Below are 25,744 nucleotides of genomic sequence, written 5' to 3' on the forward strand. Positions count from 1 at the left end.
CACTATATGCAGATCTTTGTCAAACGGATGTCCGACCCTTTGGGTGTTTCAGATATGATGTACATGTGGACATTATGCGAACATTATGTTTGAACGACCCCTACGCACATGAACAGAATCTCTGCGTGGTTGAACAGGTTGAGCGCGGTTGAACATGCACATGAACAGAATCTCTGCATGTTCTTTGCTTCGTTCAGACACAATCCATTTACATAATGCCCGTCCGAAATACTAGGTGTGGAGTAGTGTAAGAGCCGCCTAAGTTCAGAGATCAAAATGTCGGGATATGTTGTTCAGATACGGCCCAACTGCTTGATATCCGCAGAACATGCGGACTTACACCTATGCCTGAAAGCAGCATCTCTTTGTCATTTGTGTGTTTTTTTAAGTGAAAACATGTATTTATACATATGTATGTATGGATGGATGTACAAACAGCTTGTGTTTGTACTTGTGAATGGAAACATAGGTAAAGGCTATGGTTATGGTGAATCAATGCAGGTGTGTGTGTATGTGTGTGTGTGTGTGTGTGTGTGTGTGTGTGTGTGTGTATGTGTGTGTGTGTGTGTGTGTGTGTGTGTGTGTGTCTGTGTGTGTGTGTGTGTGTGTGTGTGTGTGCTTTAAAACACTAGTATAGGCTAGGGTTGTGAATCAACGCAGGTGTATGTGCCTGTGTGTGTGTTTGTGTGTGTGTTTGTGTGTGTGTGCATGTGTGTGCTTTAAAACACTAGTATAGGCTAGGGTTGTGAATCAACGCAGGTGTATGTGTGTGTGTTTTAAAACACTGCTCCGAGTTGCTGTGCTGTGCTGAGAGGGTGGATCCATACAGCTTGTGAGCTCCTGGGCCCTGCCCTCTCTGCGGTGATCCACCCCACACACACACACACACACACACACACCGCCCAGTCCCCCCCCCATATGGCCCAGCCCACTGTTATTGTCGGTCAGCCTCCTCCCAGGAATGTTCCTCTGCAGACTAGGGAGGAGAAGTCACTGTTAAGGAATGCAGAGAGGGGAGAGTGGCCCAGTCAAAAACAATGTTGACTTAAAAAGGCCAGAAAGAAAGTGTTAGAGAGAGAGAGAGAGGAGAGGGTGAGAGCTACACAGCTTTGTGTATGAGTGTGTGTGTGTGTGTGTGTGTGTGTGTGTGTGTGTGTCAGGAATTATCCATGACGGTCATTTCCATGCTTTTATCTAACGCTCACCATGTTACACCACCAGAGTTACAAGATACAAACGGACAGCATTACACAACACACGTCAGCCTGCTGCATTCCGAGGCAGTGTCCATGGGTGTGTGTGTGTTTGTGTGCGTGTGTGTGTGTGTATGAGTGTGCTGTGGTGCGTATGTTGTTACAGAGTGATCTATCCTTTTGTTCCCGTCCTTAGCTTCTCCATAGGGAGCACAGAAATCACACGCAGGCTTTGCAGACACTGGCATGCAATCCTCCTCCTGCCCCTCCCCCAAACACTGCCATCGCCCGTGGAGATCATCTGGGGTGGGGGTGGGGGAGGGGGTAGTTTGTTGGGGGCTGTTGATTGGTAGTGTGTTGGATTGGCGTGCCAAACCTCACTGCAATGCACTGCACTGCACTGTCTGGCGAGCTGAGATCAATAGTAGAGAGCGTTTTGACCCTGATAGCTCTGTGCGCCCCGATGTGTGAGCAGCGCTGGGGGATTGGTTATTCTGGCCTGTGACATTGCTAAATGACTGCAGTAGATTGGGATGAGGAGGGGAGGGGAGGGGGGATGCGGCAGGTCGGGGATTGGAGTGGAATGGGTGGGGGGGTGGGGGCATTGACATCGATAGCGAGGGGAAAGATGAAAAAAGGCAAAGAATCTCAGTACCTGTTTCCAGGGCAACAGGGAGCTGGTGAGCATAAGTCTGACTCCCCCCCCACCACCACATCCACCCCCCTGCCTTGCTGCAATGGCCTCATGCAGTGATGCACGAACACACACACACTGAAAAAGATAGATTTTTTATGTGGCCAAACGTAAGCACAAGCACCACAGACGACTTGACATTTTTGCACACACTCTGATTCACTCTCTCTTTCTCTATGTTGCATATAAGAATTATGTATTAAATGATTATCAATATTTATCATGAATGTCTCGCTGTGGCACCTGTGTTATTACTTAAGGTTATCTTTAGGTTGCCGTTAGATTATCCATAAGTTAACAATCTGCGCTTCTGTCTGTGTACACAATGGCTTCTTTGTGCCATGCGATGTGAGAAGTGATTTGCATGGGCTTTGACTGTTTGCTTGAGTCTGCGTCCGGCGGCCCCTTGTGGGCTGAGTGGTCGAGACCTGCGGTGCGTCTTCCTCGCCACTACCTGGTCCGCGGCGTCTCTTTGTCCCCCGCAGCAGAGTGCAGCACCGAGCGGAATAGCAGTCGTCTGGCCTCTTAACTCCAGTACTGTGCACTAGGGGCTCATTAAAGCCACAGATCCATTGTTCTTTTCTCAGCAGCTTCGGTCTGGCACCAGTAATCTTTTTCTCTCTCTCTCTCCCTCCCTCCCTTGTCCTCTCCCCCCTCTCTCTCACCCTCACTATCCCTCTCTTTCTCTCCCTCTGTCTTTCCCTCCCTCCTTCTCTCTCTCACCCATTCTCCCTCCCTCCCTCTCTCTCTCTCTCACGCTGGCTCTTATTCTCCCCTCTGTCTCTGCCTCTCTTTCTCCCTCCCACTTTCTCTGTCTCTGACCCTTTTTATCTTTCTCTCTCTCTTGCTCTTTTTCTCCGTCTCTGCCTTTCTCCATCCCTCTCTCCCTTTCTCTCCATCAGCCTCCCTCCCTCTCTTTCTCCCTCCTCTCTCTCTCTCTCTCTCTCTCTCTCTCTCTCACTCACTCACTCACTGCTGGATAATTCCCATGATATGTTATTGCCATTGGCATGGGATGTACCATGCTGTTAAGAGGGACAAGAGAAGAGGGAGGATTCTGCTGCATTGAAGTTTCATTTCTAAATTCCTGGAGTCCCATTGCTCAAAATGCACTTCTAAGATCCCACTATGCTGTCATCGTCCCTGACACAGTCCTTACTCAGAGAACCAGGAAACCGTGTGCCATTTGATATCATACTTTGACACGTGGGCAACCCTTGGATCACAGACTAGAATGGATTGGTCCATTCCCTTTTGGCTTGGTAAAGTGTCTGTTTTATTGACTGCATGTCTTAAGGGCAGCTCCTTCCCCCCCTTTTCCATAATGATGGCACGATCCTCTGAGATCTTAACAAGACAAGGATGAGGAAGGAATATCAAGTGTGCAGCACTCACAGTTAAAGGTTATAAGGACAGACAGACATGATAGATACAAATACAGATAGACAAACAGAGACAAACAGACAGACAGACAGACAGACAGACAGATAGATAGATAGATAGATAGATGCACTTAATTGAATTATGTCAGACAGCAGCCATAACAAAACAATTAGAGACACAGTGTAAAGACTATTTCACAGGTTAGGATTGGGTAGTGCAAAGAGAACTTTTCAATTGCCAAATTAAAATCCATATTTCAGTGTTCAGCTCTTAGTGGCTTTTTCTGTGTGTATGTATGTGTGCGTTTGTAATTCAGGTAATCACTCTCCAGAATGTATACAAATGGGAAAACTCTTGTCCTGAGTAAGTGTGTGTGGTGGTTAAATTAGAAATGTAATTAAACTTTTTCATTTGGACTTCCTTTCCCTCACGTCAATCAGGATTACGGCTGATAACTCAGGGGCCATCACTGATGCTTTGGGGATTAACATATTTATAGCCCTGGGTAATTACTCTGTTGATAAAATGCCTTTTACAGACAGTGAGTATGACACGGATTGCCTACCATAAGCCATGTATGTGATATCAGTGGCAAAAGCGAGAGAAATTATTTTAAAATTGCTAGTCAAAAACTTGTAAACGAGTCTGTCTGGAAAAATCTGGATTTAATAACTACTCGCAAACAAAACGATAAATCAGTGGTCAAATATTGTACGTAATAACTGTTGTCCCAATTAGCTATAGCCAAGCCAAGAACTAAAATCTTTTCTCAGCTGATGGGGAATAATGAAGTTTGAAGCCCTCCCCTCTCATTCATTGACCCTCACTGCACTCTGGAATGTCTCTTGCCTGTTCAGTGGCTCTGTTGTGTGGTGGGTGTGGCCAGGCTTGACCTTAGGTGACCTCTACATTGACCTCAGGTATTGTGCTTGGCACAGTGAATTTCCACTCGGATGCTCTGTTCTCCCGAAGAGTCTCACTACAGACTGGGCTGCCTGGCCACTCTGTGAAACCTGGAGCACCGACTTAGTGTCTCTGTCTTTCAGTGCTTGTGCGCGCGCGCGCGCACACGCGTGTGTGTGTGTGTGTGTGTGTGTGTGTGTGTGTGTGTCTGTTTGTTTCCAAATACATTCAATATACATCTGAAGATTCCTGTTAAGAAAGGTGATGAACAAACAAAAACAAAAAGGCCCACTGAAGTTTACGTCAACCGAATGATCTAAGTCTGTGTTTGAAGCTTTCCGAAGTAAATTAATAACTCGCTGTGACAAACCTGTGAACATCTTAAAATCTTTACCAAACGCTGAAGACTGATGAAGCACATGATTCTCAGACCTCAGATAAGGTAACGATCAGACAGGACACACTTTGCCACTTATAAAACGTGAGGTGCACTATGTTTTCATAAAAACATGGGCGCTTTTCTGCTTGAAGTTGAATATTTTTCGATTCAATGCGCTCAGGGCACCTTCGCAAAAAAGCCCGAAGTGCAGCAGGTGCAAAGAGCGTGAGACGCGCTGGGCGCATGAGCAGCACGCAAAATATGTACTGCCAATACGAAACAACAGAAAAAAGGCGCACCTCACTGCAACAAACGCGTCCTGTCTGATTGGGCCTTAAATGAGCAAGGGGGTGATGGGAAGGGCTCTGTCGCTGGCGTCTCAGTCAGATCTACTCCCGGATAACCTGTAAGCCTGTATTCATCACCTCAGGGATGTGTGTGTGTGTGTGTGTGTCTGTGTGTCTGTCTGTCTCTCAAGCTGCAGATTCACTGGCATGGGCTGGGTTGGGTTTTGCTCTGGCATTTAGCTGAGTTCCAATGAGGTTAGTGGTCTGATCCGTCCTTAAGCCAAGTCTGCGGCATTGGTGTCACTAACTCAGATTAAGGGCAAGGTTTAGAGAGATTGATGTGTGTGTGTGCGTGTGTGTCTGATTCTTGAATATTTAACTCTAATCATTGGTGGCATGGGTGGTTTTGGCCTTTTCTGGGCCATGTTGGAACCAAAACCAACCATATTCCGTGCAAGAATAAACTGCTGTCAGTATGTGGGTCACCCAGAGGTCACTCAGGGGTCATATCCATCTTGATGAGGGCAAAAATTGATCAGTAAGGTCACTGAGAATGTTCAGAACAGCAGTGAAATATGAACATGCCCCAGACCTTAGTGCTTCTCATTTAAACACGTATAACACATATAGCCTATGTGTGTAGTCGATGTATGTGGCCTATGTGGTTGTCTACCGATATTACTCAGGAGTCAATGCTTGTGTGGAGACTTTGTGTGAAGGCTTGCAGGAGATTACAGAGGACACTGCAGCCTACAGAGGTGTGAGACACATCTCATTGATGTTGCAGATGCTGACTGAATCAACAAAAACACTTCAGAGTCCATGCCTCTGCACCAACTGTCTGTTTCTTTCAAGGCCGATGTCATGGTGCAGTTTTCTTTTGCAACAGTCAAGTTTTTAACTGTTAAAGAGAATTACGTAAATTGCCATAGCTACAAAATAGACTTATTTTTATTTTACATTTTGTAGACCAGTCAAATATCAGTTTCTTTAGATCTATCCAAACATAGTTTAGTAATTGCATAGAGCAGAATTACAAAAAATCGTTATCATAAAAGAAGAAGAAAAAAGAAAAACTAAAAGAAGAATTCTGCTATGTTCATCATTTTTGCTGAACCCATAGTCACTTGGCATGTTGAAAGCACGGCTGGAGCCAAAATGGCTTCAATTCCAACAATGCTCGAAAGGAGTGCTGGTGCGCTAAGGCAACTGTGTAACATCGCATGGATCACTTCCTGCTCTGGTTGTCGATCAGCTAATCTGGTCTGAGGGCTAGGGGAAGTCAGCCGAGAAGGCGATGAGGGGGTGAGTGACAAAAAAACTGCTCCTTTCTTCCGAACCTCCATCCCCATGATCTCATGAATAAATTATAGCGGCTCATTGTGCAATAGAGTGAGGAATGCTGCGCAGCTCAGGGAAATACTGCCGAGGGCAGAGACTACACAGAGACCTAGTGGTTATTCTACCCGTACTTTTTTAAACTACCCGATAGCTGGTTGGGTCCGTCTTTATAGCCAGCGAATTTCAACTAGCCATACGCCGGGTCTATGCAGTGATACACCGATTTTATTTTCCAAATGCACATGGATAAAACAAGGTAGCCGTATTTACTTGTTCACGATTGCTAGTGGTGTTAAGCCGTGGACATTTCAGATAGCATAACCTGCACAGATGCAATCGATTTGGTAGCAAAAAGGGGAAAAGGGACATAGCTGCTACACTATCCACTTCTATCGGCGTTTGCAAAACGGATTGCACTGGTCCTTTTCATTGAAACACACAGAGGATTCCTACCGCGGATCACAGAATCACCAGTCAGAGACCGGAGCAACCTCGGGCAGCTGTGGTCGGAGGTAAGCTAACTAACATTTAATCACAATGCTTCAGCTACAGTCCTTGTCTCTTTTAACGTCAGTTGATAATAATGTTGACATAGCCGCTGCCGCCGCATTCACATCATGATTGACGAGGAAGTAAGCAAACGACTGTAAAAGCACGCTCTTAAATTCTGTAGGTTAATCCAACAATTTAATTGACCATGCTGTCCTCGCTGCGATAGCTGGCTTTGGTTTTGCGATTATGGCCAGTTAGCGAGTACGATTTTGCAAGACCGTGGTGAATATCGTAGCCTAATTGACCAAATGTCTCAGGGAAATGTGTGAAGCCTCGGCTGGCTGTGTTAGTGTGACCAAGGGGAGACTTACCCTACACGGTGTTTGATAAAAGGCATTACAAGGTGATACAAAATGTCGCCCATTGTATTATCTTCTGCAGGCATGCCATACTACTACAGTCTTGCTCTTTAAGTCGCTAGTGGCACCCCAGTGGCAACTGACCAAATGGATGAAGCTTGGGCAGCGTAATTGTTGGGAAAATGTTCATTTAATTCCTAAATGTTTGTTGGGAAAGACTTGGCCACACTGATCTGCTGTTGTTTTTTGCTACTCACCGTGTTATACCTAACATGTTAAATTATTAAAGCTGTAGAAACTCAGTCTCTAAATGTAGACAGAAACCCACCTGTAGGCTACCTCATTGTCTACCAATATGTAGTCATTATTATTCATCTGTTCGCTCATTAGGATAACAATAGTATAGCGTGTAACCAGTCTTAATGATTCCAGAGGTCCTTTTCAGCTAGGAATGTGGCCTAGCTGATGATGCCTGAACGTAGGCTATTAACACAAAGTTTTAGTCCTTTGCTTCCGTCTAGGTCTTAGAGTAGAGTAAGACTTTGGAAACAAAGGCAAAAACGAAATCATTCCTGGTATTTGTTCTGTCTAAGTTTTGGTTGAGCATTCGTCCACTGACTGATCTCTCAGATTCAGTCTCTGACAGGAAACTGCAAGCTGTGGAACTGTAGAGGGGATCAGATTAGAAGCTGGTCCCGTGCAGACCCACCACGCCAGGGACAGGTCTGTAGAGAGTCTGCTACAATCTTGGCTGAAATTTGTGTGAACAGGTTAAAGATGTTTATGATTGTGCTGCATTTCAGTTTCAGTCGATACAATGTGATGTTGGGACATTTTTAATGGAAATTTGGTTTCGGAGTACTGTGTGTGTGTATGGTGTGTGTGTGTGGCAGTGGCCTCAGCGCGGTGCAGCTTGGCATAAAATGGTGAGGCTGGCAGACAGATGGCGAGGATCTCGACCTGATCTGCGCTGCCGCCGTGCGCTGCAGGGATCATTCTCAGGCTCACGCCAGGATGACCGGGCCGGCAGACAGACAGACAGGGCCACAGGAAGTCAGCCAGAGCCGCATGTTCCCACGGAGACGGGGCACAGGCAAGCCGAGGTTCCCAGAGAGGGGCCCTCTCAGAACCAGATCAGAGCCAGCTCTGTTCCAGAACAAGCCTCAGTTTGGCTGTATATATCCCTGTTCTTACATATCCCTAAAGACTTATTTTGGTTTGGGAATTGTTTTACTCCCAATAAGCTATTATTCAGTGATTTGTATTTTTTTTTATTTTGCTGTACAAACCAAGTGCTCATGGGTATATTGTATATGTCATGGTAATTTGTTTATCTTAACCCCAAGCAGACCTGTGCTCTCCCTGTGTGTGCAAAATGTGTCTTTATTAATAGGCCCCATCAACTAGCTTGTGATGTGCGTCGGGTCCCTTTTTCGACCAGCTTGTAAAAATAGCCGGAGTGCATATTGAAATCCATCACTTTATATTATAGCCTCGAGTCGAGTAAGCTCTCCTTGTGGTCTTGGCTGTGGGAGCTTTCAGCGTGATGATAGCAGTTTTTATTTATTTATTTATTTATTTATTTATCTATCTATTTTTTGTATGTCCAAGGATGTGTCAACACAACAGTGCTGGGCTGGCGGCCTAGAGAGGGAACTGAAAGAGCTCCAAGTAATCTTATCTGGGTGCTGGTGTTTGAGAGCGAAACAATGAAGGATGTGGCTCACCTGAGGTGGCCACTTTGTTTCGCTGGGCCTGAATGGCTGCATGATAAGAGACTCGCAGTCTCCTCTCATACCCATCTGGTTGGAGCGATGTTCTCTCTCTCATTGGTCAACACCAGGCCCCCTGGAATGTCTGTGAAGTAATCTGTGTTTGTGTGTTTGTTTGTGTGTGTGTGTGTGTTTGTTTGTTAGTGCTGCTATTCATTCTCACTTGGAAAAAGCTCTTGAGATGCCTCTGAACAATCTCTAAACGTCTGATTCTTCACTCAACAAAGATTTCAGTCAAAGAGTCTTGAGTTTCAGTAATGTATGTGTGTGTGTTTGTGTGTCTGAGAGCGAGTTTGCAAGAGTGAGGGAGTCCTTCACTCTACTGTTGTGTAAAGTAAGACATTTGCATAGCAATTAGAACTGAGCTCCACGAGGTCACCTCAACTCTGAGCGAGCAGCTCTGCCTCTCCCCCCACCACACACACACACACACACACACACACACACTTCTCTTTCATACTGCACACTGAAGAGATCCCTCCACATTGCCAGTCAGCTTTTTATATCCACAGAGTGTGTGTGTGTGTGTGTGTGTGTGTGTGTGTGTGTGTGTGTGTGTGTGTGTGTGTGTGTGTGTGTGTGTGTGTGTGTGTGTGTGTGTGTGTGTGTGTGTGTGTGTGTGTGTGTGTGTGTGTGTGTGAGGGGGCGGAGGAGCTGTCTGGAACAGGGATATATACAGTGTGCTGCCCGTCAGTCCGTGTCTGGACTCGGGACTATTCTGGGGGTTCGGGGGTTGAGACGGGGGGCTCGGGTCAGGAGGGTATCCCAGGATGCACTCTGAGCTCCGGCGTCTGTCTCCATCTCTTGCTCTCTCTCTGTGTGTCCTGGCACAACCAGTGTTGTCTCAGAACAGTTTGATGTCTGTGGAGCAGTAGTGGGTCCGTGTACAGTGGTTTGTGCTGAGATATCCTGTGTGTGTGTGTGTGTGTGTGTGTAGCTGCTTTCAGACACGTCCTCCGCAGCACGCGGATCGTCGTTAAACGGAGGTCCGACCCTTCGGGTGGTTCAGATATGATGCTAACAGAATCTCCGCATGGTTGAACGTGGTTGTACATGCACATAAACAGAATCTCTGCATGTTCTTTGCTTCATTCAGAATGAAGCTTATTTACATAATGTCTGTCGGAAATACTAGGAGGGGAGTAGTGTAAGAACCGGCTAAGTTCCAAAGGAGGAACTTCCAAAGGTCCGGTTATGTTGTTCAGATATATGGCCCAACCGCTTGACATCCAGACATGCGGACTTGCACCTAGGTCTGAAAGCAGTTTGTGTGTGTTTGTGTTGATGTCCCCACAAACTCTTGGGAAGCTTGTGGTGGATAAGATCAGATGTCACTGTGGTCGAAGGGCATGCCTTAGATTAGTGTTCACTGAGACGGTGTGACAGCATGAAGGATTTTCTCTGGAAGCATGGGAACCAGGATGCTGTGTGTCTGTGTGTGTGTGTGCGTGCGTGTGTGCGCGCGTTTGCGTGTGTGTGTGGTACAGTAGCACTTCAGTTTAGCATCCTCTATTGCTATGTGATTGAGGTGAGAGTCATGTGCGGGTCTGCACACACTCAAAAGGGCAGACTCTAGAACCCATCCCCTGAACAGAACCCATCCCCTGAAAAGAACCCATCCCGTGGCCTGCGACCAGCTGCCAGTGTCTGGGAGGCGAGAGGTGGAAGTGGCGGAGGTGGTGAACCTCATGTCTCCGTCACAGATTCCTCTCCACCCCCCCGAGCTGTTGGCAGTCCTGCTGCTATGGATTCCAGACAGTCGGAAATAGTCAAATCAATTTGTTTTACCGCTCTCATGGAAATAAAGAACAACAAAAGGATGCTTTCTTGAGCATGTATGCCTCGGGGGTTCTTTGGTCTGGTTTCTTAAATCACTCCCGAGTCGACCTGTCTTCTACATCACAGGCTTTCAGCAGCAGAAAGCCTCGAGCTACATGCATTCTTCAGATTATTTTAAAAAGAAGCCGGATCACAAATTTCCTTTCTTCAGTTGTTGGCTATCATGATGTGGACTCTAGAGCACAAAGGTGTGCATGCCTCTAAAGTGTTCCCATATCTCCTCTCTCCTCTCAGCCATCCAAAGGGTCGCAGTTAGCCCTCTGAAGTCTCAAGCTGGCCTCCATGCTGTGGAGCATGCTGAAGTGGCCATAAACGGCCTTGTGGCCATAAACGTGTCTCTGTTGAGCTGGTGGGGATGCAGGTGGCCGTTCCGACAGCCTGGGCACAACAGGGGTGGCAGCACATAGGGTTAGGGTTAGATAGACCGGGCTGTGCAGGCCCGCAGTAATCCGCCCCGCCTCCCTTCCCACATGCTTCCAGCCTCTCCACTCCACACAGCTCTCATCTTACTCTCTCTCTCTCTCTCTCTCTCTCTCTCTCTCTCTCTCTCTCTCTCTCTCTCTCTCTCTCTCTCTCTCTCTCTCTCTCTCTCTCTCTCAGGCTGCGAGGAGGACAGGAACTCATTTGGTGCAGGAGTTGCAGTAAGCGCTGCCGGTTGTGACTCTTTGCTGTCGTGTGGTTGTAGGATCAAACTTAATACCCAATCAATGTTCTCTGCAACATTTACGGTCCTATAATTTCTGCATAGACCTGGTAATTGCAGAGATTAGGTGGATGGTAGGGTCATGAGAATTTGCAGTATTTGCCGTAACCAGCATCTTGGTGTATACAAATGTGTCTTGTTGGGGTTAATAATGGAACAATTGCCATGTAGTTGGAAGGGGACTGTTGTGTGTCTTTGCATCTTACTAAGGGCCCCAGAGCTTGATGATCTGGTTTTTATTTGTTTTATCTGTAATGGGCTTGCCACATCCTGTGTAGAATAGGGATAGTGCATTGTGGGTAAAATCTCCTCCTCCCTCACGCAGTGCGGAGAGGAGAGGCAGCACCCAGGCCAAACTCTCTGTGCGACTTCTGTCCTCTCATTTGCATAGCTGCCACTGTGGCTGGCCCAGGTCCAAGCAGAGCTTGACGAACAGCTTCTTTACTTGTTTACAGGTGTGTGTGTGTGTGTGTGTGTGTGTGTGTGTGTGTGTGTGGATGGGGTAAAGGTCACTGAGCCTGCCCGACTTGAGTCCCTGTTGTGCCAAAGTGCTACTCTTGTAATAAGTCAACCCTTGTTCTTAAGGGCTGGGGTTTGAAGATGGTGAACTATCAATAGTAATTGGCTTAAAGCAACACTAAAGCACTTTTCCTCTGTCGCACGCATGCTATTTGTTTATTTAGCACTGGCATTGCAAATAACATGTCCACAGACACGGCAGAGTATGTTGCACGATTTAATGAAAGTATTATGTATTGCGACATCAGATGCAAGTCAAATTTGTAGTTTCTTATGTCTCATTCCATCAAACTACAGATCCGCTACCCGATCTGGCAAACTTGCATAGTGCGGTTATAACCGATAGAGGGCCGCGAAGCGAATGCAGAAGTGCCGTTCACCCTGTTACGAGTTGATGAACCACTGAAACTATTTTGGAAACATTATATTAAGGTACAAAAAACTCTTTGGTGTTGCTTTAAATCCTGATCCATAGAGGCCTTGGCCTGCTGTCTGTGCAGAAGCTGTATCTATCCATGCTGTATTAGGCAGCCGTGGCCTACTGGTTAGCACTTCGGACCTGTAACCGGAGGGTTGCTGGGTTGAACCCCGACCAGTAGGCACGGCTGAAGTGCCCTTGAGCAAGGCACCTAACCCCTCACTGCTCCCTGAGCGCCGCTGTTGATGCAGGCAGCTCATTGTGCCAGGATTAGTGTGTACTTCACCTCACTGTGTGTACACTGTGTGCTGTGTGTTTTTCACTAATTCACGGATTGGGATAAATTTGGGATACGAGACCAAATTTCCTTCACGGGATCAAAAGAGTATATATACTTATACTTATCTTTATTAAAAGGCCTCATCAGATTGCTAATGATGTACTTGGAGCCTCTCATTGTCCAAGTCTTCTCCACCTCTCGGTCCCCCTGCCCAGCTGAGCTGTTTGCTCCGATGACTCGCCCGTACTCTGTAAACAACACAAGCAGGCTCAGATCCTGCCTTAGGGCCCTGGGGGGCGGGGGGGCAATGGGCCTTAAGACTCTGTAAGGCCTCCTCTGTTTCCTCATCTCATCTCCTCAGATAAAGACTGGGGCCTTGTGTGTGTGTGTGTGTGTGTGTGTGTGTGTGTGTGTGTGTGTGTGTGTGTGTGTGTGTGTGTGTGGCCAGGGGACCAGCAGGAGGGGGTTCATGAGCTCCTCACTACAGACTGGATCAAACCGGGTCTGGACTATGTGCAAAACCGGTCCTGATCAGAGTCACAGCTGTCTGAGTTTAGGCCTGATGGGGAAAGGAAAAGGGAACATTATTCTCAGAGAGAGTGTGCTAATCTCTAAACATTCTCAATAGACGGTGATTGTTCATGTGTGTGGGCTATTGGTCAAGTTTGACATCATATTATTGCGTTGTTTTTTTTATTTATTATTGCATGTTTTATTTTTTTGGCTTTGTCAGGTTATTGTGACTGATGGGGAAAAGTAGTTTAATTTTAAATTGAGCTTCTAGGGATTAAGGAGTATGTGCGAGTATCTGGGTGAAGGGGTGCTTTGGTGGCGTGTCTCCTTTGATAACACCACACACACACACACACACACACACACACACGGTGAAAGGACAGGGTTGCAGTGAAATGGCCTGAAGACGTGAGGACAGAATGGGTGTGCGGGGGAAGGGCGAGCCGAGGTTAGGGGTGGGGGCAGGTAACTCGCTCTGTCAGGTCTGTTCCTCATTCTCTTACTCCCTTTCACAGCAGCTGCTGTTTGCTCTCGTCTGTGTCTGTGTGTGTGTGTGTGTGTGTCTGTGTCTGTGTCTGTGTGTGTGTGTGTCCATTGCTTGGTTGCTTTGATCTCCCCTGGCCTTGCCTGGCTTCTTCTCCTTGCTTGACCACACAAAACCCCACTCAGTCACAATGGCGGACGCAGCCCTTGGGTTGTTTACTCTGAAGGCGAAAAAAGGTGACGACACTTTGTGTTTGGTATCAATGCGTTGGGTCAGTGGGGCAGTGCTGAATACCTTTCTGCCAGCAGCAAGGAATCCTGGGAATTTAGTTTGGATTTGGGTGGGGGTGGGGACATCCACATCGCCAACTTGGAACCAGAAGTTTGCAGAAGCCCTGGAGTCAGTTTGAACGGAGGGACTTCATGGGCTAGTTTTCAACTTGAAACAGGCTGCTGTTGCAAAAAGTTCCAAAAAATGTTAGTATTGAAAAAAGGTGTGTGTGTGTGTGTGTGTGTACTGAAGAAGAACAGTACTCAGTAAGACCTCAGTACTCTGTTGTCGCTAATGGCAGTAGAAAGCATGGACTGTGTGGTGTCCTGCACTTGAAGCCTGGAGAATCCAACATGTGTCTTGACAAAATTTGGAGCCAGGATAAGTACAGTAATAGAATCCTCCAGGTTTGGAGCTGACCATACTGACCATATTTGGGTAAATCTCCCCCATTTTTTAATTCTACTGAGTGTACGGCCGTACGCTGTCCATTGTTTTTATTTTTTATGGTCACGGGCTGGTACCGGCCAAAAAATGGCGCCGAGACCAGCAAGCTCTTGCTTGGTTCTGCCCCAGTTCCGGCTGTCACATGGCCCAGTTCCGGCTGTCACGTGGCCCAGTTCCGGCTGTCACGTGGCCCAGTTCAGGGTCTGATTCTCCTCGGGGAAAGTCCTGCAAGCCAGTGGATGATTGAGGGGATTGCCTAATGTTAGAAGTGTATCGTTTCTTCCTTGTTCGTTCGTTATTCAGTTTCCATGACCCCCTCTGGACTGCATGTAAGAGCTTCGATAACCACCGTGACCTTTGCTGTCGTTAATCTGATGATGCTTTCTGTCTGTGGCATTATGATCTATGAAAGAGGAAGGTTTCGTTTTGTGGCCTGTCCACATTTTGCATTGCTCTGTGTGTGTGTGTGTGTGTGTGTGTGTGTGTGTGTGTGCGCGCAACACACTTTTCCTAATGGTGTGCTACTTCAAGTTCATGCAGAGATGCAGAGAAAGACAAAGAGAATGAGATGCATCAAAAACTCATCCCCACGCACACACACACGGCTTTATTTTTAGATCACCGTGGTGACAGCTGTTCCAGATCAGAAGGATTAGGTGGTGTCTGTGTGCGTGCGTGTGTGTGTTTGTGTGTGTATGCGCGCTCAGGCAGCAGGCAACTCTTTTGGCCACCTGTGAAGGATCGGCACCTCTGTGAGCCCCTCACTCCACTCAGATCATCGTCCGTGGTTCTCTCTCTCTCTCTCTCTCTCTCTCTCTCTCTCTCTCTCTCTCTCTCTCTCTTTCTTCAGCTAGTAAGAATGATTAGTGTTGTAGTTGTTACGGTGAGAGTGCATGGGCGTGCTGTGTGAGAGCGCAGGTGTGTGTTCGGTGCTTGGGAGAGAGAGTGTTGTAGACTGTTGCATGCTGGGTGTTGTTTGTGTGTTAAGCTTTTTTGAAGACCTGTGTGTAAAACAAGGAAGTGTGTTATGTATGAAAGTGTTGGAATGTGTTTGTGTGTGTGTGAGATGATGTTCCAGTTAATCCTGCACATTCCATTAATGTTGTGGTGTTACTCGAGGTTGTGAAGATCTTGATAGAAGTGTGTGCGAGTTTGAGCGCGTTCCATCTCGGTTGCCCAGACTGGATCGTATAAGTACATGTTTTGAATAAAAAAAAAGGGAAGCTTGAAGGGAAGCAATTGTCAGGGACCTTTTGAAAACCTGTGTTGAACCTACAGGCTCACTGAGTCTCGTGTTTGTGATTTAAAGTAATAACTAATGTTGCTAACAATCATGCTAGCATAATGTGGCTTTAGACTGCTGCTGCTAATATGAGAAATGACATCTGCTCATTCAGCGTGAGCCTCATCTTTGATGTCAGCCTATTGACTAATCATATGACTTCAACGCCTGCCCACTCGACCTCTGAGGTGCTTTGTGTGTGTGTGTGTGTGACTGTTTGTCTGTCGGTCTGTGCCCCCCTCATGTGTAAAACTAGTCACCCCGGTGTCATCTAATGGCCATAGGCCTCCCCACTCCCTGCTCCTCCACCCAAACACATACACCCAACCCCCCCCCACACACTCACCCCCCCCCCCCCCTCCAAACCCTGCTTACTGGCCATGCTCCTCCCAGCTCATCCAGCCTAAAACGTCCCCTTTCCCATGTTAGACCCCTCATCCTCATCCTCATCCTCATCCCCGCCCCCTGTGGAAGTGAGCCCCACTTATGGTCCACTGCTGTAATTGAGGAGCAGCAGTAGGATGAGGAGGTGGTCTGAGGGTCCATCCATCACTGAGGAGACAAATAACAAAAAGGAAGAGAGAGGGGGAGGGGTAGAATGGAGGGGGAGATGAGAGGGGAGGAGAGAAGGATGGCAGAGAGAGGAGAGGAGAGGAGAGGAGACCCTAAAGACACAAACGCACACACAAATACCCACACCTGTTGTAGAAAACCTGTACAAAAATATTTACACACACCTTTCACCTACCTGACAGCGATGATCTTGGGTGACTGTAATTACAACAGCTGTGTATATGTGTGTGCGTGTGTGTGTGGAGGGGTGGGTAATGTGCAGCCTCATTTCACACCATCCCATTCCACAGTATACACACACGCACGCATGATTGGTTCCCACTGATGCCCCTGGTTAACGATTCCTGATGCCTCCTGAACATTGGTCAACCCGGATCTGAAAATGGGGAAATAAACAACTGCTGTGTAGTGTGACTGATTGATAGATAGATAGATAGATAGATAGATAGATAGATAGATAGATAGATAGATAGATAGATAGAATGAATATGACACAGGAAAAGGGTGGGTGTAATTTGATTGGCTGTTAAGGTCAAATATCAGCAGCCTTCCACCAGAATCAGAGGGTATAAACCTTACATTTCATTTCCAGCGTCCCTTGATGCCCTTGATGGTGGCACTTGATTAGCCACTCTTGTCAGTTAGCATAAGCGATTCTTTATGCTGATGATTTAGCACTGTTGGCATCTAGCATAAGCTACTCTTTATGCTGAAGATTAGCCACCCTGGAAGCCAGTATTGCCAGCCTTGATGCTAAGCATTAGTCACTGTTTATGCCCATCATTACCCGCCTAAATGCCTAGCATTATCCAGTCTTTATCCCTAGTGTTGGCACACTGGCACCTGCTATATGGGCACCCGCTTAGGCCGGTATGGACCATCTGCAGCTCTCGGGGTGCTAATGGCACACAGACTGCTAATGCTTCCCACAGTGCACTGCATGGTGCTGGCGCTAATTAGCGCCGATGCGCTACCTTCTGTAAATTCAGAGTGGTTTCAATATAACATCACTCGTTTGGGAATATACACTGAGAGTATTAATAGAGTGAGTGAGTGATTTCGCTTGTAACTCACAATCACCTCTGCACTATTGGTGTAGGTTTGTTCTGTAGTTTCTGGAAGCAGTCAACTAATTAGATACGAAAAGTGACTTAAGTCCTACACAGGCAAATGGGTGTGAATCAGTGGCCATAGCCTAAGCCTTATATAGACATGCATGAGATGACTAGGCCTGTCACCGAGACCGTGACCAGGTCTTTTCACACTAAAGTAGCATGCAGAAAGACACGGTTGAGTATGGAGGACGATAACTTGCAGCTTCAGACTCGTTTTGATTGAGACACACATTCATACAAGATGCATAAGAAGCATGAAGAATAATGACAGATGCTGATTCTGGTTCACAGACTATTTTTGGTAACACGGTTCAGTATTTCACATAAGGTGACAGGAGATGGTCAGCGATTGTGACTTAACACACACACACACTCACACTTGGGTCTAGCACAGGATTGACCTTTCTGACATCACCAATGAATCATCACCTTCTTGTTCCACCAGGAGCGGAGAGTGTGTTCTCATTTTCGATGCGCGTCGCGCGGCGCGTATCTGTGTCTTACAAGACGCAAGTGCACAAATGTCCATGTGTTTTTTTTTTTTTTATATATATATTTATCGGTGGGCCTTAAAATAGCTCCTCTGTCACATGGGAAAGTGCAGTGGCTTTTCATCCAGTGTTTCTCCCGCTGGGTGATGGAGCATGAAGACACAGCAATATGTACTTACGTGTGTCTGTGTCTGTGTGTGTGTGTGTGTGTGTGTGCCTGTTCCAAGCTGGGTGACTAAGCTGCAGCCTGTCTTTAACAGTCATGGGAGGTTTGCAAGTACAGTATCAAAGAAGAATGCAGATTTGCTAGAGGTGTGTGTGTGTGTGTGTGTGTGTGATGGGAAGGCATCGGACAAGCGAGGAGGCACTGGGGTTGGGACTCTTACTCATAGATATTTCCGACAAATGCACACACATGAAAACACAACGCTGATGCAGGCCTGTTGCTATGACGTCTGCAAGACATACACACATACCAATCCAGGTGCTGATGCATGACGATGTAATGATTACCAAGGCTCAGCGCCCTTGGCTACAAACACACACAGACCCACAGGCAGCAAGTGGTAAAGAGAGAAACCTTAGTGTTCATACAGTCTCACACACACACACACACACACACACACCACTTTCAGCGGTGCTGTTAAACTTAGTTCCCTTTTCGGCTGCTGTGGTTATGAACTGGCTTTTGGCTTCCTGGAGCGCCAGACAGGTCCCCCCTCCGCTCCCATCTCTCTCTCTCTCTCACACACACACACACGCACACGCACACGCACACACACACACGTGCAGTGGGCACTCCTCCTACAGCCTCCAATTGATAGGGTTCAAAAGTCAAATATAAAAGTTGTGTGTGTGTGTGTTTGTTTGTGCTTGTGCATGCAGTGGGTAGCATCAAGCTCTTGATGTGACTGTGATCACTTCCTGATTATCTGGAAACTAACAAGATGCATCATCTTCCTGTTCAAACCAATAATAATGTACCCCACTGTCATCCATAAATCACTCACTCATTCTCTTTCACACACACACACACACACACACACACACACACACACACACCACCCTGTAAGGTGAGGTTGACCGTCACATCCATTGCTCTGCATCTGATAGCATCTCCTTACACACTCTGCTCTGCCACTTGAAGAATGTTGCGTGCGTGCGCGCGCAAAGTCATAAGCTGTCTGAGCCTGACTCGCTGGTCTGTGTCTGTCTCTGTGTGTGATTGAGTGTGAATGTCTGTCTTTTTGTGTCTGTTTGGGGGAGAGAAGGTGTGTATGTGTGTCTGTCTCTTTCTCTTTGTGTATGTGTGAGGGATAGGGAGATTGAGTGTGTATGAGTGTGTTTGTGTGTGATCAAGTATGTGTGTGTGTGTACGTGACGTGTGTGACAGAGTGTGTATGAGTGTGTGAGCAGATTCTGTCTCCACTCATTAGCCAAACCATCCGTCAGTCAACCTGTTTTTCGTTTTACACCAGAGAAGGGAGGGAGAGAGAGGGAGAGGGAGGAAAAGAAAAAGGGAGAGGGGGAGAGAGAGGGAGAGGGAGAAAAAGAAAAAGGGAGAGGGGGAGAGGCAGAGAGGGAGAGGGAGGAAAAGAGGGAGAGGGAGAGGGAGGAAAAGAGGGAGAGGGAGAGAGGGAGAGGGAGGAAAAGAGGGGAGAGGGAGAGAGGGAGAGGGAGGAAAAGAGGGAGAGGGAGAGAGGGAGAGGGAGGAAAAGAAAGAGAGGGAGAGGGAGGAAAAGAAAGAGAGGGAGAGGGAGGAAAAGAGGGAGCGAGAGACTGCAGTGTGCTGGGTCAGTCACGTTGCATGACTGAAAGGGAGGAGGGAGAGGGAGATAAAAAGCACAAGGGAGAGAGAGGGAGGGAGGGAGGGAGAAAGAGAGGAGGACAGAAAGAGAGGGAGAGAGGGTGAAGGAAGGAAAGCAGAGAGAAGATGAAGAGAGATGGAAGAAGAGAGATAGTGAGCAGCTGAGAGTGGGAAGTCAGACACGTTCTCTTCTCTTCTCCTTTTCATCCTCTTCAGAGAGGCCCTTGAACAAACCAGCTGACTACGCCTGTGAAGGGCATAGAGAGACAGACACACTGGTCAGCAGTGTCAGGCGAATCAATACAGCAGCACCCTCTCAGTGTCTACACACACACACACACACTTTATCTTTTTCTCTCTCAGGCACACACACACATGCTTGTTCTCTCTCTTTCTTTCTCTTTCTTTCTTTCTCTCTCTCTCTTTCTCTTTCTTTCTCTCTCTCTTTTCTTTCTCTCTCTCTCTTTCTCTCTCCGTCTCTCTCTCTTTCAGACACATTTTTTTCACCACGTTTCGACAACTTGAACAGAGAAAAGGCATTGACTGCCAATTCAACTGATATCATTCATGAGAGATGAACGTTAGCGGTGACATCTTCAGCAAGAAGGATTTGACAGGCATTTCATTGATTGACTTACACAGTGCTATTGATCAACAAGCAAGCCTTGTAGAATTGTTTATTTGGATCTATTGTTCTGTCGGGCTTCTTCAGTAGATGTGACTGGCTCTGGTGTTCTTCCCTGCGAATATAATTGTAGAACGCTATTGTCGGTTTGTCAGGTAGGTTGAGAGAGGCAATTGTTCATTCAGCAAGTGGAGTCCTCCAGTCTTCAAAGTGCTTGATTGACACGAGACACCAGCAAATCACACCCAGACGAGAGGAGGGAGTAAAAGAGTGCAGCAGCCAATGATGGCTTTTCACCAGGGGGGCTGCCATTACTGTCACATTAGACAAGCTAATGGCGGAGGCAACACTGCTCTTAGGGCGGGGGTAGTGGACACGCACCACACTGCCTTTGAGAAGATGGGGGCGTTGAGGAGAAGCTTGTGACCGATGTGTTCTTTGACCTCTGACCCCAAGTGTTGTGCATCCCTGCGTCTTTCTGTCGAGCTAAGCAGCCTTTTAGCCCAACTCGTCACACCGTGCCGCCCACATGCTAACCAGTGTCGCTATGAGCACAGTTAAATGGCCTGTTGGGCCAGCTCATCACATTAACTGTGGTTCACATGCTAACCAGTGTCGCTACAAACTGTTAGATAGCCTTTTAGCCCGGCTCCCCACGTTAGCTGCGGTTAACATGCAAACCGGTGTCGCTACAAACTGCTTACAGATGGCTCATGAATCATGAAGGAGCCCCATTCCGCCCGGCGACTGGCGACATCACACACGCTTTGATATGTTTGTGGGATCCATCCGGCACATTTAGCTCTGTGCCCTGCGCGCTGTAAAGATGCTAGGCTACATACTGATAACATCACCAATGTCTGCCAAACAAGAAAGATAGTGTCCCGTGATGGAGAGGCTAGCACTCAGGGTTAGTCACAGTGTTCATAAATAAACATCCTGCCCTTCTACATAGGGCTTTTACTTTGCTACGCTCAGTGTCATTGAAACGGTCTCTATTGCTGGTTCCTGTGGAAGCACTATCTCAATGGTTCCAGTTGACTCTATGAACTATGCCGTTTTTTTAGCTTAATTTACCTTAACGTAACAGCTTCGGAGTCATTGGAATGGTTATATGATTTTTTACTGGTTGAATGGTGGCCGCCTCACTTCCCCCTAGCGTCTGTGAGCAGAAAAGCCATTGAGCCGCTGGCCTCAGAATTAGAAAGTCTCGTGGCCTTGCGTTGTAACCTATTGCTTTATGGCACTCCACACATACCCGCCAAACACCGGCTGGAACAAGGTAGCGTTGGAGTTTCTTACATATTCGTCATAGCAGAGCCAATGAAAAGAAACAGAAAGTGAGTAAACTGCTGTCGGAGGAACAGGGAAAGAGGAAACCGCAGACTGACCGAGCGAAGAATGTCGTAAAATATATGCTCCAAAGCTGTAGGGGGAGCTTTGTAGAGAAAACGGCGCGCAAAAAACGGTGAAGGAATTGCAAAAACTGCTTAAGGTCCCTTTAAGCTTCTTCTCCTTCTGACTTTCACATTCTGTTATGAAGTACCAGACTTTTTACCACTTTGTGCTGTGAAGAACCCTCTAACATTCTAAAGAACCAATATGATTCTCTGTTCAAAGTGTGTGTGTGTGTTTGTGTGTGTGTTTTGTTTGCTGGCTGATTAAATGTGCCTGTGGTCAGTTTGTCCAAAGGGAGGTGGCAGATGGGATTTGCATGGAAACAGAAGAGCTTTGCATAAGAGAAAGGCAAACATCGATCATCTCCAACCAGGAAGAGATCACTCAATACTACAGGGATTCCTCTACAGACACAAACAGTGATCTTACTCTGTGTTCAGACCCCAGAGGATTCTGGGTACTAGCAAGCAATCTTTTTCTGGGTACTACCAAACAATCTTCTTTTAGTATGAGACCAAACAATCTTAATTTTGTGTGTATATGTAGGTTTGTGTGTGTCTGTTTATATGTAGGTGTGCATATATGTGTGTGTGTTAGTATGTGAAACTGGTTTTACATGCCACAAGCAGGTATAAATCCACTGTCCACAACTACATACCTGAGAAAAGCTTTGTGAGCCATCTGAACCTAGCCTAGAAATCTAGACGCGCCCTGGCGGCAGCAAATTACATTTGCTGCCAGGGCTAGTCTAGCAACTCTCCGTTGGCTTGTGAGCTCCAGAAATCGAAACTTAATCAGGCCAATGAAATCGTGTATAGAGTCGTTAGGTGGGCTTAACATAATGGTTGATGGCAGAGTTGCAACGGTTTGGCTTGAATTCCCTGCCACTTGAAAACAAATAAGATGGATGTTGCTGTTGGCGAACCGTGTGACACGAGTTAAGCTTTTATTAAGTTGGCAAACGTTTGAACTAGCCAACTAGCTCCGGCTGGTGGGAAACGATGGGACTCATAGCGCTGCTGCTGTCCTATTGCGTGCAGAGGGAATTTGAAAGACAACTGATTATCCCGCCCCTCGGACTAATCACTGCGAACGGTGAGTGCCCAGACCCTACATTTTAATGTGGGTCTGGCTCGTCAGGCTAATCTGAACCTTCAGCAGGTGCTGCAATTGAGCTGTGTGAGATGGGGGAAACTCATGGGGAAAAAACTGGCATCTCTGCCTGGTGCTGTTACCACATCAGGATTGAAACCTTATCAAGGCATTTTCAGTCAAAAGTCACTCTCACTCACTCACTCACTCACTCTCACACACACACACACACACACACACACACACACACACACACACACTCTCTCTCTCTCTCTCTCTCTCTCTCTCTCTCTCTCTCTCTCTTGCTCGTGCACAACTAATTTTGTGTGAGAGTGTAAACATGATTTTTGTGATCATGATTTTGTATGAGAGCATAATTGAGCATATGTGTTTGTGTGTGAATGAGGGTACGGATATGAGGGTATGGATAATATCTTCATGCCAAGAGCGGAGTCTGTACTGGAGCACTAACACAGAGGGTCTTTTCTTTCTTTCTTTTTTTTTTTTTGACCTCTCTCACTGTTTACTCCTTCCTTTATTGCTTCATCTTTGTTTTCGTGTGTGTGTGTGTCCATGTGTGTGTCCATGTGTGTGTCCTCTGCTCTTGTTGCTCTGTTGCTGCTGTCCTAACCTGAACCCTCTCAATCACTAGAGAGGGAGGGGGAGAGCGCGAGAGGGAGAGAAGTGGTGTAACTACATAGAGATTGACAGTGTGTACGACTATGTGTATCTTCGTGTGTGTGTGTAGCAGTCAGGGCAGAGGTAGGGCTCTGCTGGCCATGGCTGGAGAAGAGGGAGGGATTTAGTGATTAGTTCAGAAGGCCAGAGAGAGAGGGTGAGAGAGACCCAGGGGAGAGAGAGAGACCCAGGGGAGAGAGAGAGAACCAGGGGAGAGAGAGAACCAGGGGAGAGAGATGCACAAAAGCAAGAGAGTGAGGGGAGAGCAGTAGAGACCGAGAGAGTGAGAAAAAGAACAGCGTGTTCTGTTCATTCCAGGACATGAACAGTTTGTGCTGGTAGCAGTAGAGTAGACACACACACACACACACACACACACACACACACAGCAGAGAGTAGGGAACTCTGTTGTAGAGTGTCACAGGAAATCTCCTAATAAAATCCAGGGATGAAGAATGGTCATGATAAAAAAAAGTTTGTGTGTGTCTAGTAGCATGGCAAGGGTAATGTGTATACCATCTTGTTTGGTACTTCATTTAAGTGAAGGCAGTGGACTCTGCCATGGTCTTTGGTCACTGGCGCCTAATTAAACCATTAAAATACACACACGCATGCTCACAAACGCACACTCATACACACATACTCTCTCACACACACACACACATACTCTCTCACACACGCTTACACACACATCTTAATTAGATATAAGGTTGATACAAACAATCTGTACAAACAAAACAGCCAGCCATAAATGTTTGTGTGGGTGTGTGTGTTTGTGTGTGTGTGTGTGTGTGTTGGCAGAAGAAAAGGGCAGTGCATGCCATCAAGCAGCAACAACCTTGGAACAGCCAAGCCCCTATTATAAAAAACAGACGGAATAGTAAACATGTTCCCACCCTCTTACACACACACACACACCCCTCTGGCTCATCTCTTATTATCCTTGTAGGTGTCCTCCTCCCTGATAAAGTCTGTCACTGGTTTCAGAGTGCCCCTCCTCCCTTTCCCTCTCCTCTGCTTTCATCCATCCCTCCTTTCAAGCTGTGGGGTGTCTGACCTAAATCTGGGAGGAGAGGAGAGCAAGCAGGGGATATGGAGGGAGAGGGAGGGAGAGAGGGAGGAAGAATGGGAGGGAGGGGTGATGGGTGTAGAGAAAGCGAGGGATAGAGAGAGAGAGGAGAGAGGGAGGAAGAATGGGAGGGAGGGGTGATGGGTGTAGAGAAAGCGAGGGATAGAGAAAGAGAGGGGAAGGATGGGTATAAAGAAAGCAAGGGATAGGGAGAAGGAGATGGAGGGTGATGGGTATAGAGGCTGGCAGCAAATTAGCAAGTCTGTTACTGGAGGTGAGACAGGCAGACATCTACCTTTGTGTGTGTGTGTGTGTGTGCCCATTTGTGTGCGTCTGCCCATTTGTGTGCGTCTGTGTGTCTATCTCTGTGTTTGAGTGTGCTTGTGTGTTTGTGTTTAAATGTGTGTGTGAATGTGTGGATGTGTGTTTGTAGGGGCATGAGGGGTAGGGTTAAATTGGTGCTGGGGTTCATTGTTGATGTTGATGCTGTTGTCAATAATTGAATCAGTCACACACACATGTGCCTACCATACACAAATGGCATACACACACACACACACACACACATCACTCTGATTTATCTCTCTCTCTCCCTCCCTCTCTGTCTCTCTCGGTCTCACACACACTGAGATGCAGATGCTGTCACAGCTGACAGAAAAGCTGTGACAAACACACACACACACTCCTCTCTTCCCCTCTCTCCTCTCTTCCTCTCCTCCTTCCTCCCCCTCCCTAAAACACACACCTCCTCTCTTCCCCCTCTCTTCCTCTCACCTCCTCCCTCCTCCCCTCTCCTCTCTCCCTCTCCTCCCCCTCCCCTCTCCTCCACCCTCCCCTCTCCTCACCTCCTCCCTCCTTCCTCCCCCTCCCTCTCCCCTCTCCCTCTCCTCCCCCCTCCTCCCTCCTCACCCTCCTCCCTCCCTCTCTCTCTCCTCCCTCCCCCTCTCTCCTCCCTCTCCTCTTCCTCCTCTCTCTCCTCTCCACCTCTCACCTCCTCTCTCCCTTCTCCTCCTCCCCACCTCCCTCTCTCCCTCTCCCTCCGTCCTCCCCACCTCCTCTCCTCTCTTCTACTCTCTTCCTCTCTATTTTCCACATCACATTTTTCTCCTGTTCCTTCTGATATCAAAGAGCTATAAATAGCAACCCTACCCATCCATGATATCAACCCCCATGCCCCCCCTCGGGCAGGAATGAATCTACATCAACAGCAGTGTTTAAAACTGTGTGTGTGTGGACTACAAACACATTAGGTTAAAGCTCAGTACTCAATCCAACACAAGCCACAGTTCTCCTTGAGTCCTACCTCTTATCACATATGGTGTGTGTTTTCATAATGAT

At 47.2% G+C, this 25,744-nt stretch overlaps 1 protein-coding gene across 4 annotated transcripts in view; it reads left to right on the top strand.

Annotated features, from left to right (window-relative positions):
- Positions 1-6,132: 6,132 nt before the first annotated feature.
- Positions 6,133-25,744, top strand: part of zmiz2 (zinc finger, MIZ-type containing 2) — a 41,964-nt gene continuing 22,352 nt past the window's right edge. For all 4 annotated transcript variants that reach the window (XM_048258708.1, XM_048258714.1, XM_048258712.1 and 1 more), the window contains exon 1: positions 6,133-6,692. The gene's annotated coding sequence lies outside the window, so the exon portion shown is untranslated. The remainder of the gene's footprint in view (positions 6,693-25,744) is intronic.

This window comes from Alosa alosa, chromosome 12, assembly GCF_017589495.1.
Source record: "Alosa alosa isolate M-15738 ecotype Scorff River chromosome 12, AALO_Geno_1.1, whole genome shotgun sequence".
NCBI classification, from domain to species: domain Eukaryota; kingdom Metazoa; phylum Chordata; class Actinopteri; order Clupeiformes; family Clupeidae; genus Alosa; species Alosa alosa.